Below are 27956 nucleotides of genomic sequence, written 5' to 3'. Positions count from 1 at the left end.
GTTAATGCAGGTAAGAAAGTATGCATGCGTTTGTTTAGCTGATTTCATGGTAAATATAGTTCGAATAGAATGGCAACACAATAAAAAATGCCTACCTACAAACTCAGGGCATTTAAAATATACCAAATTACTCATTCCCCACCACCCACAGCCATGGGAGCACTGCATCTAGATTCCTTACTCACAGCTCCAATGTCTAGGAAACATAGGAGTAAAGAACAATATAAATGTGTTTTCTACTAAAAAGAAGAGGTGCAACAGCAAGTACAAATGACTTCTATTATTTACTAATAGTACTTCATCTTGTAAGGATTGGGCTGCAGAGTAAACCATATCCAATCAAATATTTAGAAACAGATGCACTCGCCTGTTGTTTCTCTATTCTTCCATTCCAGTGGATGCAATTGCAGATATAAAAGCTAGTTGGTAAAGATGAATTCTGTACACCTTTTTACTTCAGGGAAAAAAACCCACAAAACTACACCTGAATTTTTGCTTTACATAGGTAGCTTGCTTTGATGGCCATGTAAATTCATAGAATTTTTCATCATGACTGGAATGTATTTGATATGTAAGTCCTTGAGACAGTAAATGTGAAGTCTCACTGAAGGGCGTCAGTAGACTTCTTTCAGTCTGGTGGTAGATCTTTCCATGGAGATTTTGGTATTTTTTTTGTTTCATTCACGAACTTTTCTGGAGTTACTTGGAGTTATTTTTCAGAATTACAGCTTGAGGATACTTAACAAATACAGTGCTTGACTATTCCAGAATGCCCAACTAATATAGATAACAAAATTTTGTCTGCAAACAGTTGCAGATGTGATGTGGAAACCAAATCTGTGTCAATACCAGTATTCTTTTAAGTATTGTAAACAACCGACTGATTTACAAACCTATCAGAAATCTGATTGCATCTGGGTTATGATGTAACATCTCTCTTAGAGCTGCAGTCAGGGTTATGTTCTCAGAAGACACTTTTTTTTTTCCTGTCATTGTGAGCACATGTGGTATCACCTGAATGTTTTAACTGCACGACAGCCTCGTGTTATCTAACACAAAACTAAAGCAAACACATGAAAAGTTGCTAAGAGATTGCTATGGTTGTGTAGAAATTGGGTAAAAATCCCCTGAAAGAACTTAACACTTGGAAAAATTACAATAAAAAAGCTTTGCAACTTTTATACTTTCAGATTGAATTCTTTTTTTTTTTTTCCTGTATGTTTTTGCTTCAGGCGTTGGCGACTGACCTGAGTTATATTTTTGGAGTTGATGTCTGTATTGTATTGATTGTGCTATTCCTAAATATAGCAAAGTCACTTTTAAATTGTTCTTTCCTGTTTGTTTTGAAATTACTCAGATTGTCCTGCAAGTTCAATACTGTAATGTTTACCTTTTAAGAAAACTGTGAAAAGTAATAGTTTTAAAAATATCTTTATGCTTTTATGAATTAGCAGAATTTTTAATGATTTTTTTGAATAGTTGCTAAATCTGAATATTTTTTTTGGCCACTTTGAATGCTTCAACGCTTCCCTCTTTCATTGTACAATTAAGAAGACTTGTATGTTATTTAGGCTAAGGTCATTAGTATTTCCCTAAAAAATTACAGGGATACAGCATTGAAGGCTGCTTTGAGTTAGAATGAAGCCTGCTCATGTCCAGAGTGTCAGCAGGTTTCCTATGATTTGTTAGCTCTGCGGAGCTTTCCAGGAAGAAGCTATATGTGGCTGCAGCCATATGAAGGTAAGACGGAGTGTTGTTCTTGTTGCAGAGCTCTTGGAACAGGTCCAGGGGAGGGCCACTAAGATGATCAGAGGGCTGGAGCACCTCTCCTGTGGAGAAAGGTTGGGGGAACTGGTCTTGTTTAGCTTGCAGAAGAGAAGGCTCCAGGGAGACCTCACTGTGTGGCCCTCCAGTATTTGAAAGGAGCATATAAACAGGAGGGGAAACAACTATTTATGAGGGTGGATAGTGACGGAACAAGGGGGAATGGTATTAAGCTGAGACGGGGGGGGGTTAGGTCAAATATTAGGAGGAAGTCTTTCACACAGAGTGTGGTGGCACACTGTAACAGGTTAAGCCAAAGAGGCTGTGGATGCCCCATCCCTGGAGGCACTCAAGGCCAGGCTGGATGTGGCTCTGGGCAGCCTGGTCTGGTAATTGGCGACCCTGCACATAGCAGGGGGTTGAAACACAATGATCATTGTGGTCCTTTTCAACCCAGGTGCTTCTATGATTCTGTGATCTGAGTAGAGGGCGATATTTGTGAGATTTGGTGCTGAGTTGCAGAGTGTTAGTGGATGTAGATGCAAAACCATCATGTAGCTGCAGTGGAAAACATTGTCCAGCCACTGACATCTCGCAAGTAGCCATGGCTTTTGGAAGCACTGGATCTGAGCTCCAGCCCTGTGCCCCAGCTGTGCCTCATCTGCACAGCCATCCTGGGCTGGAGCAGCTGGTGCAAGGCACTGCCCTTCTGCTGGCACAGGGACACAGCTGCCAGAGGGCGAGGGCGGAGGACACCTGTCACAGAGCCCTCATGTGCCGGTTTCAGTTCAGTAAACGGAACGTAAATCACTGCAGGAAGTAGTAAAAGCAGTAATTTATAATCCTAACTTCATGATGTAATCGAGACGCTTACAAGAGGGGATGTTGTAACCGTGTTTCCTGTTTTATTAGTATTATCTTGTGTTGCAAAACTGTTCCTATTACGGCATCTGTTTGTGGATGTGTTTACTTGTAAGGGCTGGAACTTTTCTTTCATCCACAAATTAAACTGTTAATGTCTGGTGTGTTTAAGTTACACCCATTTGCCATTTTTTGAGTTCTTGGAGGATTGCAGTCTGCATTTTAACATTGTCTGCTGACAGTATTGTATCAGAACTGCTTTGAGTCTGGTTTATGACATTTTTCTTTCATCTGGATTATCAGTTTCCTCTAAAAATACTGAATTCTGTACCCTTCCCTTTTCTTCATTCTGCTGGGGCTGGCCAGTGAGAAGCCTTTGATCTGTATATTATTGCTTACACAAAGTGTAGATTTCACATAGGAGTTTGTTACGACATGCCTTATGCCGAACATATTGACAAAGGTTTTAAGCAGTACTAAAATCTAGCTAATGAGAGCTTAAATAATACAGCTGAAGTTTATGAAAGCAAAATTTATTAAGTTGTAGTCATAGTTTCTTAGAATCATAGAATTTCTCAGGTTGGAAAAGACCTTAAAGATCATCAAGTTGAACCACAACCTGATGATACCACCCTGACTCTAACAACCCTCTGCTAAATCATGTCCCTGAGCACCACATCCAAACAGTTTTTAAACACATCCAGGGATGGTGACTCAACCACCTCCCTGAGCAGCCTATTCCAGTGCTTAACAACCCTTTCTGTAAAGTTTGTCCTGATATCCAACCTAAACTTACCCTGGCGCAACTTGAGGCCATTTCCCCTCATCCTGTCACCAGTGAGAAGAGAAAAACCTCGCTCTCTCTATAAATACCTTTCAGGTGTTTGAAGAGAGCAATAAGGTTTCCTCTCAGCCTCTTCCCCAGACTAAACAGTCCCAGTTCCTTCAGTCACTCCTCATAGGGCACGTTTTCAAGCCCTTCACAAGCCTTGTTGCCCTTCTTTGAACCTGCTCCAGCACCTCGATGTCCTTTCTGTACTGAGGTGCCCCAAACTGAACACAGTATTCAACGTGAGGCCTCACCAGTGCTGAGTACAAGGGCAGGATTTCCTCCCTAGTCCTGCTCACTACACCATTCCTGATACAAGCCAGCATGTCATTGGCCTTCTTGGCCACCTGAATATTATCCTTTTTTAAATATAATAAATAAAAAGATAAATGATCCTAACGATCCTTTTAAAAAGTCAGTTGTGGATTTGCTAGGAAGTTTTTGTTGGCGAGCTTTTTACTTCTTTTTCTTCAACAGAAAATAGAAGGTTTCTTTAACAGGAAGGGTGGTTGGTCCAGATTTTATTCCTTTCAACTTACAAGCTAGTATGCTCAGAAGTTTTTTTAAAAAACAATTCCAGACACTGGTTTTCAGAAACAATGTGTGAAAAACTCTAGCCTTGTGCTAAAGGTGATTCAGAACACCTGGGGGAAAAAATGGTTATCTAACTTCAGAAACTTCTCACCTATGGCTTAAGACTGGTTGCAGTTTAATTAAAGTATTAAGTGGCAACTTCCGAATTAAAATATACTTGCACAAGTAGGGGAGGAGATGGAGCTGTGAAACCATTTTTAATTGTTTGTATGCTCTCTGTTGCAATGGGTAGAGTCTAGGTTACACATGACCTACTAGGTTTACAAGATATGCTCACACGTGGTAGTGTGCATGCATTCAATGCTGTCTGCGATCAGTTGGCAGGCTGCAGATCACTATTCTATCAGCTCTCCTTTCTAACAAAAAGTGATCACCTGTATGAAATACGTGATCTCAAACTGTAAGTTGCTGAAATTGGGTAGCTTTGTTGGGCAGCTCTAGCATCTTAAGGGCCATTTGGTTACATAGGCAAATAATCCTTATGGAGGACCATTATCTAAAGCACCACTCTGATACAGAGGCAAACAGCCCTGGAGGTGGGAAACTTCTACCCTCCCACAGGCACGTGGTAGGCAAGAGGGAGAGGAGATGGCAGCAGAAAGTTTAAATTTAGTACATACTCTGGATGCTGCACAGATCTTATTTGAATGGCTATATGATTTGATTTGATTTTTTTTTTTAAGCTGGCAACCTTTTCAACAACTGAGTGATGCTTCCTGCCTCCCTTTCTTGGTAGGGAATCGTGTGTTCTGCCAGAAAGCAGCTGTCATTTGACACAATCTGTTCTGTGCTCCAGCGTAGGCTGGGTGCTCAAAGGGGAGCTCTGTTGATTCTTAACATTAGCAGATTAGGGAGTGACTTCAACCTCCCTCGGTTATTAGGGCTTAACGACCAGCTGCAGAGCGAAATACTTGGAGCCTGTCTCACTAGCTTTCTGCTGTGAAGTGGGTCAGGGATATGTGTTGAAGGAGGGAGGGATATGCTGTTCTGACATCTAGGCATGCTTTAAGTGTATTGCCGTGGGTGTGGATATGGGAAAACGGGGGGATTTCTATTAAGGAGTTTTTGAAGTGAGATTTTTGGTTGAAAGGTGAGGTCTGTGTTTTTGTTTTTTCTTTAAACGTGCAAATACTTATTTCTGTATTTTATATATATACACATATAAAAGTTTGTGCATTTTTATATTTGCGACTATGTTTACTAGTAACTGCCATCTTTTAGTGACTCTTAGCAGTTGCAAGTTGTGTGATGCTTCCACTGAGGACCAAATTTTTGTTACAGAGAGCTGTACAATAAGTGTTACAGTACTAAGCTTCCTTGATAATAACAAGTGAAGGAAAGAAGTATTTCTGCAGAATTAAACTTGTTTGGGAGGCACTCACTGCCAGAATAACACGCTAAAGCCTAGTTGTAAGTCGCAAGTTACAAAAGACACATATGTAAGATTATTTCTTAAAGTAAGCCTCATTTAATAATTGGCAGTATACAGTATTCTTCCATCTACTGGAACTTCTGAGTATGTCTATAATATTCTTATATCTAAAACAGAACAACTTTGGGAGAGTTATTAGTGCTTATCCTATTTGTACATAATTAGCTAAAGGCTCTGTTTCAGGTTCTCTTTCAGAGACTCTGCAGACTTTCCAGTCTGATATGGAAGTAGCAGCTTTTGGGTGTACTAGCTAAACCTAACTGAAGGGCAGCATGGCTGAACTGATTACCCTTTAACACTTCTTCCATTCCTACAGTTGAATGACAAAATACTACCTGTAAAAAAAAAATGTAACTTACCGTTACATTTCTGGTAAGCGTGGCTTTAAATTAAGGCAAACTTGTTATGAAGTTACACCTTTTTTTATGCTTGGCATTTACTTGTCTTTGCAGAGAGGCCATAGTTTAAGCCTTCTAGTTAAATTAAGGTGATTTGAGAAATCTATGTGAAAACTCAAACGTTAATTTATATTTGAGGTTCTCTGGTGAAAAGGTGACTGTGTAAAACGTGATCTTTTTTTTTTTTTTTTTTTTATTAGAAAATCTAATATGGATGGTCAGTATGTGAATGTGTTCCAACTCCAAGAAAGATGGAAAAGTTACCAAAGAATGTAATGACAATAAAAGACAAGTGATATCTTCATTGGCAGTCTCACACTTTATATGACAAACTGTGGCACTTCTTTGGCTTCTTTAAAGAGAAAAAAAGTTGAGATAAAATTTAGCTTTGCCTTCATCTCTAAATTGTAAACTTGAAGTTTGTCACAGTAATTCAGAAAACTCATGAGTTCCACAGACATTGTCTGTGAATGGTTCAGCTGTTCATCTTTGTTAGAGATCACGAGATCAGATCCTTCTTGCCTCTCTCCCGCCCCCTTCTTTCTCCTCTGTCTGTAAAGGCTGTTTTGTTTGTACAGTTTCTTGGAACAAAATCCACTGACAGCAGTCTGTGCAGTAGATTTATTAGGGAAATACAGTAGCTCCTTCTGTAGCTTCCTTTCCTGTACCATGCCTGTGACCCTTGGAGATTTTCCAAGACAACGTCAGTCGTAAGCATGATAGTTGGACACATTAATTATGCTTATGTGGAGAACTAGGTGTCTTAGACTTCACTGATTCCTTGCTACGCTTGACAAATCTTGCCAAGTTAACTGGCTCTGGGAGGTATCAGTTCCAAAGCAGAAAGCTTTTGAGTTACAGCCTATGGGACCCCTTGTTGGTCTGTGTATAACCATCAGCATAGTGACACTGTGCTGCTCCTCATTCCCACAATAAAAGTAAAAGCTGTTACCTCATTGCTTGTAAGTAGCAGCTGTGCTTGCTGTGTTCTGCAGGGGCTACCACAAAAGTAATGCCTCCTATTATATTGGCTCACAATGTCAGAGACACATATTGGCAGCACGGCAGTAGAGATTGAACCTTCCTGCTAGTATTCTGTTACATGTTGCTGTGACATGAGCACAGTGAGGTGGTGGGTGATGCGTTTCAGCAGTGGCAACAGCAGTGTATAGAACAGGCCACATTTCAGATGGTAATGCAGATTTTTATGATCACAGCATGCACACTCTTGTTCATGACTGGTGCAGTTGCGCTGCACTAAGAGCGGAGCCTGTATTGAAAAATGTGTTCTGTAGCTGAGGATTTGCTCTATCAAGTAGTGTTATTGTGCTCTTTGCATCTGTTGTAGCTTCTGTGGAAATAAATAGGAGGCATTACTTTTGGAGTGACCTACGTATGTAGTAGTGATATGAAAATGTTCTGTGGTAATTTTCTTCATTCAGCAACTGTCTGTTCTGTGGCATTGCCTGTTTTACTATTTTAAGACCTTTTTACACTGTTCCCCAATCTAGCTAATCATTTGTTTGAGTTTTTCTGTATATAATTTTATTCCTGTTGGTGGTAATGCCTTTTTGGATGGCCTTTCTTCCCTGCTAAGGAAAGGCATCCTTTGTCACACCTATTGCTGCTACCCAGCAGGCTGTCTTGCTACAGCATATTCGTGTTGGTTGATGTTTGTTGACCCATCTTTTTTTTTTTCCATTGAAGATCCTCCTATTTCTGTGGCCAGTATAGGCCCTAATGACACACAAAAAACCTGTTCTTCAAAATTTGAATGTAATCATGGACTATTGAAAGCCTTGATTGCATATGGAGCAAACTTGGAAATCTTCCCTTTCCTTTAGAACTTGCTTGTGTACTGAGCTGTTCGTAACTCCCATCAGGTGTATCTTCTCTAAGCCTCTGTAGGAAAATATAATGCAGTTGGTAGAAAATTAAATACAAAGCAAAAATTAAGGGTCACCACTGCAGCAATTAAGTCTACATGAACCAAGTACTTTAAGTGGTGTGGTACTCATCAATTTGTCTGGCAGCTAGTTAAAAGGCATGGGTGGAAGACTCTTCCTGTTGTATGTGTAAGCTACTTAGCATTAGACAGCCTGAAAATCTTCCCCAGATGCGTCTGTTGATTATATTTTTACTAAGGTGTTATATTGAAGTAAGAAATCAAATGAAAATCAAGTTGAAATAGTGATGGAGATGGAGCATACTTGACAGTAGTAAATACTGTTGTCTGATGAATACTGATGTTTGTCATGTCAAAATATAAAACCTGGCAGAGTAGGAGAAAGGAACCAGGCTTCAGTCACTAAATATGTTGTTTGCTGTCAAGTTCCTCAGTCTCATTCTTCTCTAGCATGAGTAGTATGTAGAGAGTTCACTCTTTTTCAGGTTGCTTTATATGTGAAAACTGTAGCTACTATGCAGACTGAAATGTGCTTACATCAGGAAAAGGAGCACATTAGACTCAGACGTGAAACTTTTATTTATGAGTGTTCCTGATTGCATATTGACTCAGTTATGCTCGCTGATTGAGATGACACTATACCATATTTAAGTATTTGTGTATTACTTCCACAGTCATCAAGAATACCTTTAGAATACCAAAGGCTTGATTTTTGTCATCAGTGCTCTGCAGCATAATTTTTTTTTTTTTTTTTTTTTTTTGTAGCATGTATTAGTATTTGCTTAACAAGAATGGAGAAACGCACATTTCCTATCTCACCTTCATTTGAGTTTTACTTCTGACTCCTGGATTGGCCTTATCACCTTCCAAGGCAGTCTGTGGTAAATCTTGGTTGCTGAAATGAAAATAATTGTTGGAAGCCAGAGAAAATACTGTTTTCTGGTTTGTTTTTTTTCCAGTTGTGATTTTGTTTTTGAGTTCTCTTACTTCACTAAATACTTGCTAAGAGCTTTCCTGGAGATTCAGATGGTGTCTGTAGTCTTGTAAATCATTTTATAAACATGCTTAATTAAATTCTCTTTAAGAACCTAAGGTTTAGAGGTAATTACAATTGTTTTGCTGCAACTAAGAAAGATGCCTGACGGTTTTGCATGGGTGGATAAATGTTAGTATCATTGTTAGAGCATCTGAAATAAGCTAAAATTCACAGATTGTCCTCAGTCTGAACTGAAATGAGCATGGCTTACATGTGAAGCAGCAGTTCATGCACTTAGGCTGGAAATCCCATCCAGGTGAGCCAAATCAAGAAATATGGCCCACAGGGTATATTGTTCAAAGGAAAACTGGCTTTCAATGGGTGCCAGTACCACATTGGAAGAGATGAGGTGGCCTTGTGTGATCACAGGAGAGACTCTGGCTTTACTTGTAGGACTGTTACTTCCAGTTGGTGACAGATTTCTGTTAATTGACCTAGTTCGTGGGTGTCCAACCTTTTGGCTTTCCTGGGTTGTATTGAGTGAAGAGGAATTGTCTCAGGACACATACAAAATATAGGGTATAGTAAATGTATGAATCAGAACTACTTCTTTAACATATATTTCCCTACTAAAGCATAAAAAGAAGAGAACAACCAAATGTAAAACAGGTGGGGTATATGGCTCAGCTTGTGTGAAACATCACTCTGGTTTGGTGGCAGTGGCTGCAGTTCTTAGTGAGTTCTCAAAGTGTTTTTAATCTTCCTGTACTTCATCCTTGAAAGCAATTGTTTGCAAATGTACGTACTTGCCAAAAAGCAGTGTCACGAACAAGGCTTGGTTGTGAAGCAAGGGATATTTCTCTCTGCTAAGAGAGAGCTTATTGAAGTCTGGTAAAGAGACATGGTCAGACTTTTGAGTTGAGTGTCTGATTTAACTCTGTACATTCCATGTGAAATTTCATAGTTTTTATTTATGTCAGCTGAAAATGAAGTCACAAGTAAACCAAAAGAAAGGATGATTTTTTTTTTTTCTTTGAAATATTGAAACCTATTCTCGAATTCCTTTATCAAAATGGAATATTTTTCTGTTTGCAGGACTGTGTTTAGCTAATGTATCAAAATGCATAGAATGCCTTCAGTTGGCACTGCTCTGCACCTTCCTGTGTCCCAGTTTCTGCCCACACAGTGCCAACTGCACATTGACATTTTGTTGTGAGCATTGGGTGTCCAAACCTGGCCAGCTCCTTCTTCTGAAGGGTCACACGGTGTTTGTGTTGTAGAAATCAGTGTCCATTGTGCTGGCTGTGAAGTCAGGGAGGATGCTGTTCCTCTCTATAAAGCAAAGGCAGTGCTTGGGAGAACATGGGGGCACACACTTCTGAAACCTGAGCCACTTCCCAGCTGAGGCCATCTGAGAGCTGTATCTTCCAGTGCCTGTGCTCAAAAATGAGAAAACTAATGCGAGATGGAGATCTTGGAAATCTCAATAGGCTGCAGAGCTGGTGCTGCACTGCTCTTGGGGGTCTTTCAGTGATCTGAACTTAATGGCTCATGTGGCCCTATGAGCCCTATATTTCTGCGGGTGCTACATCTAGTTGATGCCAAATGCCAGGGGGTGCCTGAGGTATCGGCAGGTACAAGGCCTTTGGGTAGCGCTCTCAGCAGTTTGGGTGCTTTCTCTCTAAGTCAGATGACTGACAGCTCTTTGCATAGCAGCCAAAGCCGTGATAAATTTAAAATGTGGATAACGGGGAATGACTTATTTTTTCTTTCTCCGTGGAAAAAGTGAGAAATAAGGAAAAATTCAAGTGCAGCGGGCTGGTAGCTGTGGTGTTCGTATACCTGTTGTTTCTCTGCAACAACTTACATAGTGAGGCATAATATTTTTGTTAGACCAGTTGGAATTTCAGATATAGTTGGAAAAGGCAGGCAGACTTTTGGGCTTACAGTCATTAGGGAGGAGCAGCTATTTTTGCACTACATGGGTGGGATGAGGCACACAGAGTCCTTGATGAAAGGAAGAAATGGGAAGATGTGTGTAGTGAAGTAAGAGGTCAGAATGTAGTTTGATGTACAGCAGAAAATGAAGGATGTTGTAGTCTGGAACCAGTGGCTGTGGCAGCAAAATGCAATGATTTCTTAGAAATAACCACATTCTTTTTTGCAGTTAGAGATGTTTTTGAAATACTAATTCTAATAGTGGTGGGGTGTTTTGTTTTTTTTGGGGGGAGGGTCAGTGGGGAAGGAAATAGTGCATCTCTGTACTGCAGTCTGTGCCTGTCAAACTGGATGTGCTTTATTAAACTAATCTCAGCTTGTCCTGTAGAAGATTGAGGATGTTTTTTTTTCAATGTTGTTTTGCACTTTCTGACTGAGAATGGCTGAAAGATGACTTATGTTCTGCAAGGACTTCTCAAAAATATTCACTTACTAGCTGCCAATAAAAGAAGGGTTCAGAGAGCGAACTCATGATCTTATACTGCATATGTTAATCATTTGTTGATTAATCTGAATTACAGACCACAGTTTAATTTAGGCAGTTTAACCATGTTGAAAGTCCTGTGGGCGTCTTCTAATAGATCTGAACTCAAATCTACTATAAGAAAATTTTAGCTCTCTAAATAATGCTTTACTGCTGCTTTCCTTCTGGTTTAATTCAGATGCTGAACACTAGTCACAATAAACATCAGCTAGGAGAGAATAAAATCAAATATGGTACGTTGGATTGTGTATAGATGCCATGCAGGCATATAGAGCTGCTTAATAACCATGTAGTGAAAAGCACAGCAGTGTGTCTGTAAAGTAAAGCAAGTGTTTGACCTTTCTAGATTTCTTTCATTAATCTTCACTGGAAGTAGTAGGTTTAGTTGTACTGAATTTTAGACAGCATCCTGAAACATCAGATGAGCCAAAAGCTTCCTAATGATGTTTGGTGTTGATGGATTTCGGGGCAAAAGAAGTTGGGAACAGGGGGTCTAATTGCTTAATTTACAAGAATACTGGCTGTCATTATAAATAATAACATACTTTGATTTAGAAATACATTGTTGCCAGACAAGGCTTGCTGTTGAAATTGGCTAAGTGTTTCTCTTGGTATACTTAGTAAAATAACATTGCCTCTGTGAAGGACTCTGAAATCTTAAATAAGGCCATTTCTTTACTCCTGCTGAGCATGGGAGTGTAAAAGGCAAATTGGAAAATGATGTTTGTAGTGGAAAACTGTGTTTGGTGAATGTGGGAAACTAAACCTGAAGGAAAGGCTAAACAATGTTCATTGACAGAAAGTACAACTCATGTCTGTTGCTCTCATGCAAGCCAGTAGCATCTTTCATTATGAATAAGCAAGGTTTTAATGGTATTTACTACCATTGCTTTTAAAAGTACTTCCCTGCCCTGTTAGATTTAAATGTTGTTATGAAATACTCTGCTTGGAGATACTCAGTAAAGTTTGTCCTAATTAGCCATTGAGAAAACCATCCAAGCCAAGCTGTTTCTTAAGTGATCTACCTTTCTGTGGCCAGGAAACTAGTTCTTTATAATTGCTAATACTTGAAAGCAGCTTTCAAGATGCAAACTGTTCTAAGGATGGCCTCTGCACTCAGCGTACAAAGTACATTAACTTACTTGAACTCCTTCCTGCTACTGTGTCTTGCTGCTTTCAAAAGAGAAAGCCAAGGATTTTGTTTCTTTCCAGAAAGAAGGCCTGGCATAGAGAAACTTCCAGAACTTGTAAGATAAATAAGGAAGGGAAAATATTAACTGTTGTTTGGGAGTTATCACTGAGATGTCCTGTTTTGTAGTTCTTAATTTTCTAGGTTATATCTCCCTTTTACAGTATTACTTCAGTGTTTATAGAAATAAACTTTTATGTATTATTAATGCTTCTTGTGACTTCCGTAGGAGGAATGGGAAAGCATGTTTTCCTGACACCTTTCAGAAGGAGGGTATTAAAAGAAGCTTCTTTGTTTTCTTAGTTTCTTCTATTAATTAAGCTTAAGGAATTCAAGGCCTGAATCAGAACTTTAAGCTGTCTTAGAAGATAACTAGTAGAAAGAAAGTAAGGGTGAATAAAATCTTCAAGCAGCAGATTGTCACTCACTACCTGGCCATCTGTCCAATTGCATTAAAAAAAAAAATTAGAAAGTTAAGACTCTCCCATTTAAGTGTGCATAATATCTCTCCTGGCTATTGCTTTGCTTATTTAAAACACTTCTCATAGAATTATAAGGTTAGAAGGAATCTCTGGAGACCATCCGATCTAGGTTCCTTACAGTAGGTTACACAGGAAAGCATCCAGGTGGGTTTTGAATTCCCCCAGGGAAGGAGAATCCATAATCTCTCTGAGCAGCCTATTCCAGTGCTCTGTCATCCTCACAGTGAAGACATTTTTATCACGTTCATATGGAATTTGCTGTGTTTTGGTTTGTACCTATTGCCCCTTGTCCTGTCACTGAGTACCACCAAGAAGAGATTGGTCACACCCTTGTGACACGCACCCTCTAGATATTTCTAAGTATCAATAAGATCTCCTTTGTTTTTCTCCAGTCTGAACTGTCCCAGCTCCCTCAGCCTTTTCTCATAAGGGACCAGACCCCTCATTATCTTTGGGATCCTCCACTGGACTCTCTCTAGAGGTTCCCTGCCTTTCTTGAACTTAGGAGACCAGAACTGGTCACAGTAGTTTAAATGTGGCCTCACCAAGAGCAGTGTGTAGAAAGGGGAAGATCACCTCCCTCGACCTGCTGGCCACGCTCTTGTTAATGCACCCCAGCATCCCATTGGCCTTCTTGGCCACAAGGGCACACTGCTGCCTCATGGTCAACCTGCTGTCCACCAGGACACCCAGGTGCTTCTCCTCAGAGCTCCTTTTCAGCAGATCGGTGCCTAACTTGTACTGAAGCTTGTGGTTATTCCTCCACAGTTTCAGGACTCTGACTTCCTGAGGCTCCTCTCTGCCCTCTCCTCTTACTTTGGCTCCCCTTCAGCTCACTGCACATTTTGCACTGTCCTTGCTGATTTGTATTTCAGCAGTCCATTTGGAAAACTACTGTAGCAGTATTCATCCAGGATGTCATCTATTCCATCAAATGCTCTAAACTGAGCACAGTTCAGAAGTAAATTTTGTAACTATTTAAAACAGAGAAGATGAAGGCAGTTGTTTTTATACATAAAGAAGCTGTCTAAACTAAGGGATGTTTTAGAGTTGCAGTCTGAGTGTTTCCTTGCTGGGATTTTCCCAGACTGTTTTTGTATTGCTACAGAGAAAGAAATCAATGTGTAAAACTGAGCCTTCTGGTTGTTTAACTGAGTGATTATTGCAAGTGATTCTTTCCTAGTTATGGTCCAGTTATCTAAGATGTTCTACCTCGTTGTAACTTCAAAGAACAGGGTAAATAAAGAACATGCTTCTTTTTCTGTTGCACGTTTTCTTTCGGTGTTTTTTGTTTTTGTTCTAGAGTTTCATAGTTTATCTATGAAAAAAAAAAATCACTTTTTTCATACCGTCTTCGTTGGTTATTGTTTTTTTTTTTAATGGTATATTTTCCTGAAAATACAGCAGAGACATTGTCTATGCTGAACTGCTGTGTTGGAAGGTAGTTGGCAATAACCAAAATGAAAGCCTTTCCTTACACCCGCACAGAGAATTGGCATTCAAGCAAATAGTATTTATGGTCTATATCTACCACTATGTTATGTCTGTATTTATTTAGAAAATGACCTTCTGATATGTCTGAAAATCAGCCATCCCAGTCACTGATGGTTACAGTTGGAAAATTGTTGACAGCTGAAAGCGAATCCACTTTAAAACCAGAGTGTGAAAAAAGGTTGAAAGGGAGGCTTCAAGCACATTGCTGGCAACAGACATCAAAGACCTTATTTTAAGCTGAAAATTTAAGTATGGAAAACAAGTTCTCTAATAGTTTACTTCTGTTTATAAATCTGAACATGAGTCATTAGTGTCACGATGTTGCCTCAAGGAAAGGGGAGGGGTGAAGTGTCTGAGAAAGCTTTTGGTTTGTAGGATGATATCATTCTGCTCTCTTTGCAGTTGGTAAGGCATCAGTCAGCTCAGTAGAATCTTTATTGTCTGCATGGAGCCTTAACGTCCAGATCAAAGCAGCAGAAATAATCACAGCATAGGTAATGCAACACTCGAAGGAAACATTGGTTTGCACCTTCTAGAAAAGGAGAAGTAGTTCAGAGGCATCAAGTGTGACAAATGAATTATCCCCTCAGTCTGCTGTGACAAAACAGGGGACTTAAATTCTAGCAAGGCATATGGAAACAAGTTATTCCAACTATTCCAGAAACTTTACCAAATATGAGGATGTGACGTACTGGCAAAAACTGCCTAGGCAGATGGTTTGGATGTTCTTTAGAAGAGGTCCAACATTTGCCAAAATTGGTGCAAAGACAGTAAGTTCTTTACTGGAAGTGAGAAAAGGGAGGGAAGAGAAGGGATTTAAAGAGAAGCTCTGGACATCTGGTTTCTATTGTTTAAGAACTGAAGCTGTATAAAATGAGTTTATATCTCTTCTTTTTCATCTTTGTGTTTTTAGTATTTTTATGAATGAATTAAACGTCTGGCAAACAGAACATAAGAAGTAAATGAAACCAGGCTACAAATTGATCTGCTGTAAAACGATATTTACTTCAAAGCAGACCAAAATAAAAACTGCATGTCCAGGAATGGAGAAATACAAGTTATGCTTATAGTAGAATGCTATTTTAAGAAACACTAGCTCTGAAAATGTCTAGATTACCCGCTGTGAGATTGTCTGATTTCTTTTGTAAGTGGTCCTAATGCAATCAATGGATGTATAAAACAGAAGCACGTACAAATCTTTTTCTCTTTGTGACTGATGCGACAGCAACCATACAATTTATGGTTGGTTTTCAGTAAAGCAGTTGGTGGTAAAGCAGAGTTTCTAGAATAAGCATAAAAATGATGGGCTCAAAAATAATGCGTTGCTCGCAAACTCCAGGGGTTTGGAAGGGAAGTTAGTTTTATTCATCTATGGTCTCCAAGAGCTTTACCTTATCAAAATTGTGGAACTAAGCTGTGTAATGTAAGAACTGAGCATGCCTACTAGACCAGGTCATGACAGAGCCAGCAATGAAAGCAAACAAAAAGTTAGCAGTGAATATGAGAGAAAAAAAAAAAAAAATGTGAATTTGTGGGTTGAACTTCCTTCCCTGGGAATATTTCAATCAAGATTGAAGTTGGAAATTTTTCTCCCTTTTGGAAAAAGCACAAATCCATAAGCATTAACTCTGTAGTAGGCAATGCAACATAACTCAAAAGAAATAGTTCATTGCAGTCCTATGGCTTCTACTATCAAAGAGATTAGGCTTAGATGATTATGTTGGCTCCTTCTGGTTTCATGATTTATGTTGCAAAATGTTGGGGAAGTTAAATGAGAGATTAGCAGCTCTCATGGGAGTGAAATAAGGGTTTTCCCATGACTGGCATTTTGTAATATCTCTTTGAAAGCGTCTGTTTTGGTCTTTCTGCCTGTTCTTTAAGGTAATTAATCTTATTATTGATTGTGATGTCAGAGGAACATCTTTTAGCTCTTTTGTTCTTGGAGCAAGGAGGGGGTAGCAAGTTACCATCAGGAATTTCTATCAACTCTTACTATTATTATTTTGTTTGGATAATTGTGTAATTAATTACTTTGCCTAACACTACAGTTTCTGGAGCCAATTCAACTTTATTTCATTCTTATTAAAGAAAAGTGAGAAGATACTATTTGAATGCATCCTGAAAGCTTTAATAATAATAGTAATAAAAAAGAACTAAGGAAGAAAAACTGGAACCAAGCAGTTGGTGGATATTTCTCATGTTACATATATTGTGACTTATTTTGAGAGTAGAGGAGGGTTGGCTTTTATTTCCAGTATTTGTTAACCCTTTACAGAGAAAACCATGAAACCATCAACACTTAGATATTGAGGGAAGTTGCAACAATATACTGCATAAAGGGAACTAGGTGGTGATGAAAGAGTGACTTCAAGATGATTTTGTTCATAAACTTTGATCCCGAAGTTCTCTGCAAATTTTAGTATGTCTGGAATTGGTGATCCCCTGAGTCCGGCAAGAGATCGGTGAAATGGTTATGGGGCTTTAGTTGATGATGTATGAGGGAAGCTGGAGGAAATTCAGCCTGGAGAAGGAAAAGGTGGGGAGTGGCCCTCCACCAACCAGATGGAGTAATAGGAAAGGCAGTTCAGGCTCTGGAAGACAAGTCAGAAAGGAAAGCATGCAATATCTGATGGGGAAAACTCTACTTGGGTGTAAGGAAAAACTGCATCGCCGTGATGGCGGTTAAGCCCTGAGGCAGATTTTCTGGAGACACAGTGGGTTCTCCATCCTTGGACACATTCAAACTTTGATGGAACAAGGTAGTGGAATCCACCTTTGAGGTTAGTCCTGCTTTGAACAAAAGTTCAGACATCATGGCTTCCAGAGCTCCCTTCCAAATCCAATTGTACAGTTCTTTAAGGACTATGGAAAAATTTCTTCTTAGTGTTAGAATTCCTCTTCTGCTTATGATTAAAAGCTGATCCTGTACTACTGAAACCTTAGTTTTAAAATTGAAAGTTTTATTCCAATTCTTGTGAGAGTTATTTTGTAAGAAGCTATTAGGAATTAAACAGCAAGATGAGAAAAGGAATGAACCTTCTCTTATTGTCTACCATACACTGGTGAAGTTTTATTTTGTTTTCCTTTTCCTTGAAAAGGAAGCTGTATGAGATACTTCAAGGTGTCATGTTAAGGATAGAAGTCATTAGGTTTCTCATGTTTCTGTTTCCCTACCTTCTGAATTATAGAATGAGAGTCATAGAATCCTTGGAGATGGAACAGACCTTTAAAGGTCATCTAGTCCAACTCCCCTGCAGTGAACACAGACCTCCACTGCTAGATCAGGTTGCTCAGAGCCTGGTCCAGTTTGGCCTTGAATGTCTCCAGGGCCATGGCTCGTTGTCAGATTCGTTTTGTTCTCCATTTATGCTAGAAGCTGGGAATTTGTGTGGGAGTTTTTTCTCCCCCTCCCTCTTCTTCCTTGCATCCTTGCTTTCTAAAGTTTACAAATGCTGCCAGAAGATAATTTGGCATTTCCATGTGATTTTACTGTTCACTTATTCCTAACTGATGAGAATATGCTTTCAAAAATACTAAGAATGTTCTCATTTTGTAGTTTGTTGTGAGGTTTATTTTGTATGTAATTTGTGACTAATTGGCTATTGCACATAGTGAAATTATTTTAAATTAGACACTTCAATTTTTAGTCAGTTTTGATGAAGTAAAGGAATTTTTCTCCATTAGCTGTTGGTGTTTCCGGGGCATCCTATTGATGTTTGAGCCTAGTATGGGCAGGTCTTGAGTTCATAGCCTAAGTTCACTTACCAGATGGCCTTCCTTGGCTAACTTGCCTGTTCTCCTCCCCCTCTTTTCCCTTTTCTCTCAAAGGTCTCAGTGCTCATGGCTGTTAACTTGTGAAAACTGGATCCTGCTGGTTCAAGTCCTCAGGCGCCCAAGTTGGAAGTAATCGCACACATCTGAGTGGTTGTTCTGGTGTGCATAATTTCTTCCTCGTTCAACCTCTTGTTTTCTCCCATACAGGAAATTTTTGCCACCTGCCTGCTGTTTGCCTCTTAATTTAGTCAAGTATCCACTCAGTTTTTCAAGAGGTAAAAGGAAAAACTAAGCTCTGTAGTCTAAGACTTTGTACGAATTATCACAGATTTTTTGCAGATTTTTCATATCTCCCCCCAAATATCCGTGCCTTCAATCATTCCTGTGGTCTGATGCAGTAATTCTGAGTTTGAGCTACTCGTTTCCTTTGCGGCATGTTCTCTTCTATATTTCCCTTAAGCCAGGTCATAATTTAGTTCTTCAGGAGCCCTCCCGTGCAAGTTGGTGAACTGGGGCTTCAGGCAGAAGTGGAATGAGAAGACTTAGTGACTGTCTGGGAGAGATGCCAAATGGCTTCCTCTGAATCCTCACCTCTCTTATAGCCCTGTTTCTTGGGATATGATGGATGCACTGCTGCTGCCGTGTAGACTTGCCTTTTTTCTAGCTAAAGGACCACTATCTCTAAGCTTCACAGTAAGGATTGTAGTTTGTGAATTTAATTCCTTGCTACATATAACAATATGATTGATCTTGATTTCTTTTTTTCCCCTTTTTTTTACTTTCTGCAATTTTTGTTATAGTGCTGGTAATAACAGTTGCCAAAAAAATGTTAAAATAATCTCTGTTAGTGCAGAATTTTCTGCAGAAGTCCTGACCCCTGTCCCATAGCTGAGCACACGTGTTCTTGTGGGAGGGATCACTCGCACATTCTCCTCCTAGGAGTTTGTGGAGTGCCAAGTCTGTACTCTGGCACATTTGGACTCTGCAGCCTGAAGCTCCCAAGTACCACTTCAAGAAAGCAAATTTCTTACATGGAATGTAAGAAGTGGCAAAAATGCAACATTGTGACTTTTTTTTAACTGAGCAATAAGCTCCGTTCTGTTTAATTGTTGGAAATCTCGTGCTGATGATGGTCATTGATTGATTGAAATTAAGAGGGAATTTTTTCTATTTGTTGTACAATAAAAGTGTTATTTTAGTGAGCCAAAAATCTTACAGCTTTATCATTTACCACCTATAGAAGTACTCTGAACTATTTAATATTATCTGAACCATTTTATTAAAAATTCCCTGAAAACAAATTCAAATACCCAGAAAAGCCATGGAAACACACTTTTTTTTCGTTTTTCTTTTTTTTTTTTTCCTGAAAACAAATGTTCTGTTCTCAAACTATCTGAAACTGGAATAGGTTCAGGTCAGGCAGTGCATTTTCATTCTTGGAGACTCCTTGGCAATTGTATCTATGGACACTTCCCTTTTCAGCCCACTCCTTTCACTTCTAACTCTGAGAATGAGAATTCCTTCATCATCTGGGAATTGTGCTTGCATTTCTCTTGGCCCTGATGAATACAAGTATGTTAAAACTTTTAGTGGAATACATTTAGTATGTGAATTGGATTCTTGGGTGTTGCGATATGAAAATACCGTCGTCCAACAAAAATGATTTTTGGTGGGAATTTTTTTCTGGAATACCATAGGTGTTTTATATTTCTTTCTGTATTACCAAATTTGTAAGGGGGAATATAAATCTAGGTGAGTCATGGCAGATCAGCAAGCTTTCATTGGCTGTGATCTGAAATGTCTCTGAACCTTAAAACCTTGTGATGATATGAATGCAACTGGCCCTTAAGCTGCTGTGGGTGCTGATGAGCAGCCTACTTTGTGCCTTTATCGCCAACCTTCACCCAACATCCAACTGCAGGTATGCTCCCTGTGCTAGTAACTGTCTCTCTCCTGAAAAGCTAAGAAATATCCCAAGAGTGGAAAATACCACATACAAAGTTGCACTGGCCCTTAGCAGGGATGCAGCGTTATATCCTAGTGGGACTAAAACCAGTTATTTGCTTTATTCATTTCAAAATTGTCCTTGTATCGCCTGTATACAACTTGATAGTTCAAGTGGCAGCAGAGGCTTTAGAAGGCTGTATTGTGCTGAACAAAATGAGGGCTGTTCTCCAAAGCCTGTTCCCTGCTACACAGGGTCCATCTATACTGAGCAAAAAAGAATGAGTAACAACAGATTAGTTGTGCAGGGAACCACTAAATACGTTGTCTATATGGAAGATTTGGACCTTTTTTGAACATTGCATTCATCTGCTTATGAAAAGATCTCCCTTCCCCCACCACTGTTTGTGACCCCACACCTTTTTTTTCTCTTCATGATGTTTTTTTGTTTGGTTGGTTTTCTTTACAAAGGTTTAATGTGCAGGAGGTGGTTGGATATTTTTCTCATTAAAATTTATGCTTTGCATGGTTACCAGGTCAGCAAACTGGCTAAACAAAAGCAAGAAGGATTTAGCAGAGTCTGAGCCAGCCATTTACAAATAAATCTCTTGGGGTCTCTAATCACTAATAAATCATTTTGATTTGAAGGGAGATTAAGGATTATGAATGTTGTATAAATCTATTTTTAGCTTTAGTGCCATTACACAAAAGCAAAGGATTCAGCGCTGCTGCTTGATCCTTTCCTACCTCTTGCCTAGGAAGATTCAGTTTGCAGCTCTGCATGCTTTGGCAGGGGCAGTGCTCTAATGCACATATTGGCAGCAGCCTTCTCTGATGTCTCAAGCTGCTGCTAGCATGCACACTGGTACTCTTGGATGTGCAGACCATCCTGCTGGGATTCAGGTCTGTGGAATACATGTGGAATACACTCAAAGCCAAAAAGTTGGACTGAAAAACTTCCTGTTCTTCTCCCTGTCACCCCCTCAACATTTTGCAGTGATTTTTGTTGTTTTTATTTGTTTATTTATGGAGAAATGACAGCATCAAACATATCTGGTATATAGATCTTAGACAAGTGCAAATGAGTAAGTGTCTATAATTAAGGATAGGAAAAATGTAAAAGTATTTGTATGCTATCCATACCTAGTGCCTAAGAAAACCTTTCAGTGTTGTAGTGTGTAATGCAGTGGTACAGAAGTGAAGAAAACCACAAAATGAGGCTGTGGAAAGAGTTTGCCTGGTAAACTCTTAATTTGTACAAATTCTGAATGGATATTTCAAGCTTTCATGGCTGTTTGTCTTAGGTTTGTATAGCTGTGCTGTGATTTCCACTGAGGAGAGAGCCCACAGACTATTGAAAATCTTTTACTCATCCTTCTGATTTGCTCTTGCACCTGGTAAGATTACATGCTTTGCTCTTGTTTGTCATCATTCTCCTAGGCATGAGGCTCTCAAATGACAAGGGAAATTGCAAGGGTGAATTTATGTGGGAAGAATTGAATGATTGTATAAAAGGCAGTGGTATTCATGGATGGATTTGCTTTCCCCTGCTATGTCTGCGCTTGGCCTTTTCCAGAATTTCACATAACCTGTTCCTGAGAGTGAGAAACTCTGCAGTGACCCCATGTAACACAGAAGCTTTAAGAATTCACATCTGCATCCTTTAGTTCTTCCTTCTACTCTGTTCCCCTCTGTCTATATTCCCGAGTTGCTGTTTTTTCCCCTGCAGTTGTGACTGCAGTAGGTTTGCTCCCCAAACAGTTTTTTTCCTCAACATTTAAAGAATAAAATGTGGTAAATCAATGTAATTCTTGTAAAACATTGCTGATGTGGAGGGAGTGGGGCAATCAGTCACAGTGATGCACATTTCCCTAAAACTTCCTTAATTTAGTGGTACTTAAATATTTGAAGTAACATTCTGAAGAGGTACCTGAATGTTACTGAAATTTAGCTGGGGTAAAATTGTTGAGGTTTGCCTACAAATGCCATCTGCATATCTGTCAGTATAATGTTTGATCTTCGTACTACTCTTCCAGCCCCCTTTAAGCTATTTCAGTGGCTTCTGGCTTTTGCTCTTGATATACAAATAAATCTTTTACTCCCATCCTCCTTTTGATTCTTCCTATCAGTCCTGATGCCAAATGAAACAGAACTCCCATGCACGTAACAGCATAACCGTGTCTCTGCTCCTGCAGGGGTAAGTTGCAGCATAGCTCTCACCAGCCTTGACAAAATCTCACTAGAGATTTTGTCAAGAAAGCCAGTAAGCCAAGACCGAGCTCCTTGAGACCTGTCTCCAAGGCATCAGCTCTGGCACCCAGGGCAAGGAGAAAACCAGGGCAGACAATGAATTGTGGCTTGCCCCTTCCACAGCTTTATGTAAGGCTGTGAACCTTGCCCTAGGGGCAGGCAGCATGCCCATGCAAGGCAGGGGGTTCTAACAATACCCCCCCTTGTGCTGGCTGCCTTCTCCACAACTGCAGAATCAAGGCTTATCCTGTAAATTGCCTGGTGAGAAGGAACCCCCTTCTGGTATAAGAATGATTTCCTACTCTGCATGGTGAATGCTGAAATAAAGTAGTTTAATTTTTAGAAAATTATCGACCCTGAAAGAATTGAGCTATTATTTTAATTATTGTAATGAGCAAACACTACTTGGAAGTCATTAAAAGAACGTATGCATAGCTCCAGATCCTGCTGCCTGACTTGTATTGATGAAACATTTCTTTAACCAGAGGGATGCAGGTTAATTTTTCTCTGTTACATTGACAGAATTAAGTTTGAAGAGTTTTCTTGGTTTGCTTTTGGTTGGTTTGTTTTTGGTGTTGATATTTTTTGGTTAATTTGTTTTTGTTGTTTTTTTTTTTTGTTTTTTTTTGTTTTTTTTTTTAATTGAAAGACTTCTCACATCCACAGTGAAAATGGAGAATGTTACCACACAATGAATGGTGGCTGCAAGCATGTACATCTCTTGCCCTGCTGGATTTGAAGTTTGGATTTCCATCTTGCTTCCCATCTTCATGGTTCCCTGGCCATAACATCGTGCAATCAGTTGCTCTGCTACAAGGATTGCTTGGAGCAATTCTTTCTTTATGTATATATGATTTTGACTGGGGCAAAAAGATTGATTCTGTAGCTGGGAGAGACTGGATTTAAATCATCAGCTAAAATGAATTGAATGAAAGAGATGTGTAGTATGAATGCAAGTTGCTTACCAGTTTGTGAGTTTATGCAGACCTGGGTCTGTATCCATGCATCTTTTTGGTGGGCGGAAAGCACTTAGAAGGCGTCTCAGAATAGTTCTGCTGCAGAAAAGAAGTAACTCCCACACTTCAGATCTACACAAGGGGCAGAAAAGTTTAATCAAATTGCTGAACACAGATCTAGTTTGTGCACTCAGCAAAATAGATTTCATAGGAAGTTTAAGATCCTTTGGAAAGGGACTGCTGAAAAAAAGAAAAACCTGACAAGAAAATTGCCAGCATAAAGTGAAAAGCAGATGAAGTGTGCAGGCTTGTGTTCTTCTTCAGAAAATTAATCTGTTGGTGAAATTTGTGTAAAAAAAAAAAAAAAAAAAAAAAAAGGATTTTTTTTAATCAAATCCCTACTCATGGTGTTCTCCTTAGTGTAGTTGTTCAGCTGATGGCAGCTAGAGTGCTGTGCTTTGCCCAGAACTTCCTGATGGGCAGCTCCTGAGGATGATGGATGAGCTGATCCAGCAGAAATACCGTCTGTTCTGTGTCTTTAAGTTGCATCTGTGCTTTACTTCTACAAGTTTTTCTCGAGGAGACAGCCAAAACTGGTGAGCTCATACTATAGGTTTGGAGGAATTGCTCAATGAGCAATGAGATCCCAACTGTGGACCTTAAAGAAGAAGCTGAAGAAGTACAATAATGGGGGTAAAAAGAAATGGATTATTATCACCCTAGTCCCTTCATCTGTATGGAAAGAGCTGTCATTCTAACAAGCTTCTACTATGCAGAGATTGAACTCTCAGGTGAAGATTGATCAGACAACCCAGTACTTGCTCAGTTTCCCTCATGTAATTTCCATCAACACTGCTTGAGTTCAGCTGTGGAGGAGGAATCGGATTTCAAAAGGGAGGTGAAGATTTCATTTTCAAACAGAGTTTGGGTAAAGCGGAAACATGTTAGAAAGCTTGATATTGTGAGCTCTATGTATGCTTTAATTTTTCAGTAGAAAGTATCATTACATTATTTGGATTTCCTGGATTAGCCCTCATGCTTTCTGCTATAGTCTTGTGTGAAGACGTTAATTGTGCGGGCTTGTCATTTCTGTTACGTGTAAGCTGCTAATTGTAGAGTTTTTCTGTTTTTGAAGGTAGTGTCTGGTTCAGTTTACTTTTGTTGATCATTATGGAGCTGTGTGCTATGTGGTCACAGACAAAGTTATCCTCTATTATTATTACTCTCAGTATAATGCCTGTTAATTTTTATAAAGCTTTTTTAATGCTAGAAGAAAAAAAAAATCATTTCTGGTGGCATAGATTTCTTCCCTGTGCATTTTATACTCTACTAGGAAATGTTGGTCATACTGATTTCCAGGTGTGCTATTTCTAGAGAGTCACAGGTAGTATTTTCAACACATTGGTTTGCTTGCTTTTCATTTTCTTCAGAGTAATATAACTCTTTGTGAGGGAGGGGGTCAGCAGTGGTATTGGTGCATCTCATGATGTTTGACAGGGAAGAAATAATATAAAGGGCAACGCTAAACCTTCAGCTCTGCGAAAAGAGGAGAGTAGGTTTCGCACATCAGCTCTCTGATAGGCTTTAGACTTCGCTCTGGTAAGCCCTGAAAGTGAGACTCTTCAGGTCTGCCCACACAGCACAGTGAATGTTTAAGCTCACAGCGTGTACTGACTTGCTGTAACAATAACAGGGAGGCAGCAGTGGCTCAGTGTGTGGCAGCAACCAAGGTTTGCCTGCCTGGAGTCTCTGGAAGGCATAGTGCAGTGCTGAGGATTAAACCCTGTGCTGCTCAATCTGCATGGCTGCTGTCAGGCTTGTTGGTTGAAGGAGGCAGATGTCTGCGATAATGTTTGTGACGCTTGTACGCCTTCAATCTGTTTGGGTACACCAGTCCTCTTCTGTGGAAAGTAGCCACCTTCCTATCGTATTGCAGATGTTAGTCGCTTTGTGGTGTTGGGATATTGTAAGGCTCATTTAATGTGAATCGGATGGAAAGTGTAGTGTGGTTTCCTGACTCCTATCCAAGAAAAATCTTGGGTCAGCTGGCATACAGTTTTTTGAAAGTTGGCTCAGCTGCATCTTCTTGGAGCCGGCAGCTGAGCTGTGTGATCAGCCATGAAGTGCCAAGCAGGAGTACCACCTTGAGTATGATGAAGAATATCCCAAGTTGCTGAATCCATTCAGGTATTCAGCAACTCGAATAATTCAGGATTGAGAGTCGTTGGGAAAGCTTGTGTCAGAGAACAAACAATTGCAAGGAAGAAAGGTGAGGACTCTGAAATTAAGGATTTTGACATCCATCAGAGAGCCTCCTGCTGATAATGTGACATGGGGATCTGACTGTATCTGACTTAGCTGAGCTGATCACTGTCTTTCAGGGACTGAACTAAATGTGTTGTATATCAGTTTAGTTAAATGACCAGTGAAACTGTATGTTGATAAGCCTATTAGCTATAGCTCCATATGTCCAGGCTGTGAAAGCTGTGCCTATGACTACTTTGTGTGAACACAAGTATTATTGACCAAGTTTTCTACGGGAGACTCTTTCAGTGGCAGGGTCTGATCCCCTCAGGGCAACACGGTGTGGTAGACTGCGTCCAGTTCTGAGGCCCTCAGCACATGACATACACAGACCTGATATATTGGGTCTAGACGACAACTGCAAGTGCAATCTGGGAACTGTAGTATTTGTCCAGTGAAGACAGGCTGAGAGAGTTGGAGTTGTTCAGCCTGAGGAAGAGAAGGCTTTGGGGGGTAGTTTATTGCAGCCTTTCAGTACTTAAAGGGGACTTTTAAGAAAGACAGAGAGACTTTTACAAGGGCATGTAGCAACAGGACAAGGGGTGACAGGTTTGAGCTAAAAGAGGTAGGTTTAGATTAAGGAACAAGTTCTTCACTGTGGGAATGATAAGGCACGAGAATACGTTGCCCAAAAAAGCTGGGGCTGCCCCATTCTTGGAAGTGTTCAAGATGAGGTTGGACGGAGCCTTGGGCAGTCTAATCCAATGAGAAGTGTCCCATCCCTGGGCGGTGGGTTGGACTAGATGACCATTAAAGATTCCTTCCCACCCAGACCATTCTGAGATTCCATGAAAGAGTGAGGAAAGTGCTGGGGTATTTCCAGCAAGTGACCCTTCTCCAAGTGTTCTGCAGCATTGTAGTATGCTTTCCTGTACCTGTGGAGAAGGCTTAGTATTTGGGGGGAGGCCGCTTATGCTGATGAGCTTTGCTCTTGCTGGGAATGCAGAGTGTAGTTGAACAAGGAAGAAGAGGACATTTTTTATGAAATTACTGATTCAAGAAGTGCAATTTGTGTCATCTGAAAGTTGTATCTTTTTTGCAGCTTTGCAGCTCTGCTCCCTGTGTTCAAAAAACTCGACTGAAATAGCTGTTTTCTTGATAGGTAACATTAGGCTGGTGAGGAAACTCTTGCAGTGCTTCATAGTAACATTACCAGAGACTGATCTTTTGACAATTCTGTATTTTGAGTTGCTTCCAGCTTGATTTACCAGTCTTTCTGGTGTCTAAGCATAATCTGGTCTCTCTCTCTCTCTCACAACTTCTCTAGTACACCAATTCTAAGTGTTTCAAATGCTGTCTTTTTTGTTGATGTCCCTCCCCATCCCATCCATGGCTTCTTCACCTCCTTAAATCTTTGTGCTCACACAAACTGCTTAGTATTGATTTAATTTCATTATTCTATGAATAACTTTTCTTTTTGATCCAGAGATGTTACTATTATTTTAGGCTTAGAGGTAGCATTGATATGGCCTTGTTTTAGAGGAAAAGTTTTTCCATGGGAATGTCTTTCAGAGAATTTCTGTAGAGCATTTGCCACTGATAATGTTAGCTTCTGTACTTAAAAATTAGTTTGTAACAACATATCGAGTCTAGCATCTGTGAAAACATGCGTGCATTCAAAGATGAATAGGAGACCAGACACTTTGATAATTACCACTTCACAGCCCTTTTCATGAAAGGCTGCAAAATGGTACAAAAATGGCTTTTAGCCAGAGATGCCCCAAGCCAGTTTTAGAGAAAAGATTTCACTATAAACACAACTAAGGTATTCACTATAATTTCAGGAAGCCTTAGCAATACACAGTATAACTTTTCATTATCACTTACGTGGAGAAAACAAAATCACCTGAGTGGTCTTCTAGAAACACAAAAATTAAAGCACAAAATGTGTAGTCTGTATTGTTTACTTTCTGTCAGGCAGTTTTAGGCCAGGCTCTATTAATGGGTTTCATTTACTCTCGGTAAGCTGACAGACTTAACGGGAAAAATTGGCTGGGTGTTCTGTTTCTTTTCACCATTTGGATTCAACTATAACCATCTGAACTGCCAAAGAGGGCTTTAGATGATAACCAACTTATTTAAGGTACTTTATTGAACCAGATCATGAAACAATGTGTGTGACTGAATGCTAAGGAAGATGTTATCTTGCTTAGATCTGAATTTTAGATTTATTGTCTTTGTTGGTTTTTTAAGGAGAAATGAAAATTAAATGAGGCGATGATGCTGAAGCAGTATGCTCTTATCCACTAACTCTATTCACTCAGCTTTCAGCTCATCTGATTTTTTTTTTGTGACACTTTCACATATGCTGTGAATGTATG

At 39.7% G+C, this 27956-nt stretch overlaps 1 protein-coding gene across 3 annotated transcripts in view; it reads left to right on the top strand.

Annotated features, from left to right (window-relative positions):
• The window catches only part of GAREM1 (GRB2 associated regulator of MAPK1 subtype 1), a 100361-nt gene that overhangs the window by 37383 nt on the left and 35022 nt on the right, over positions 1–27956 (top strand). The window lies entirely within an intron of this gene.

This window comes from Tympanuchus pallidicinctus, unplaced genomic scaffold, assembly GCF_026119805.1.
Source record: "Tympanuchus pallidicinctus isolate F22 unplaced genomic scaffold, pur_lepc_1.0 scaffold5, whole genome shotgun sequence".
In the NCBI taxonomy this organism is placed as follows: Eukaryota; Metazoa; Chordata; class Aves; order Galliformes; family Phasianidae; genus Tympanuchus; species Tympanuchus pallidicinctus.
Note: the sequence above shows the minus strand (reverse complement) of the source record. Positions and strands in the feature narration are given on the sequence as shown.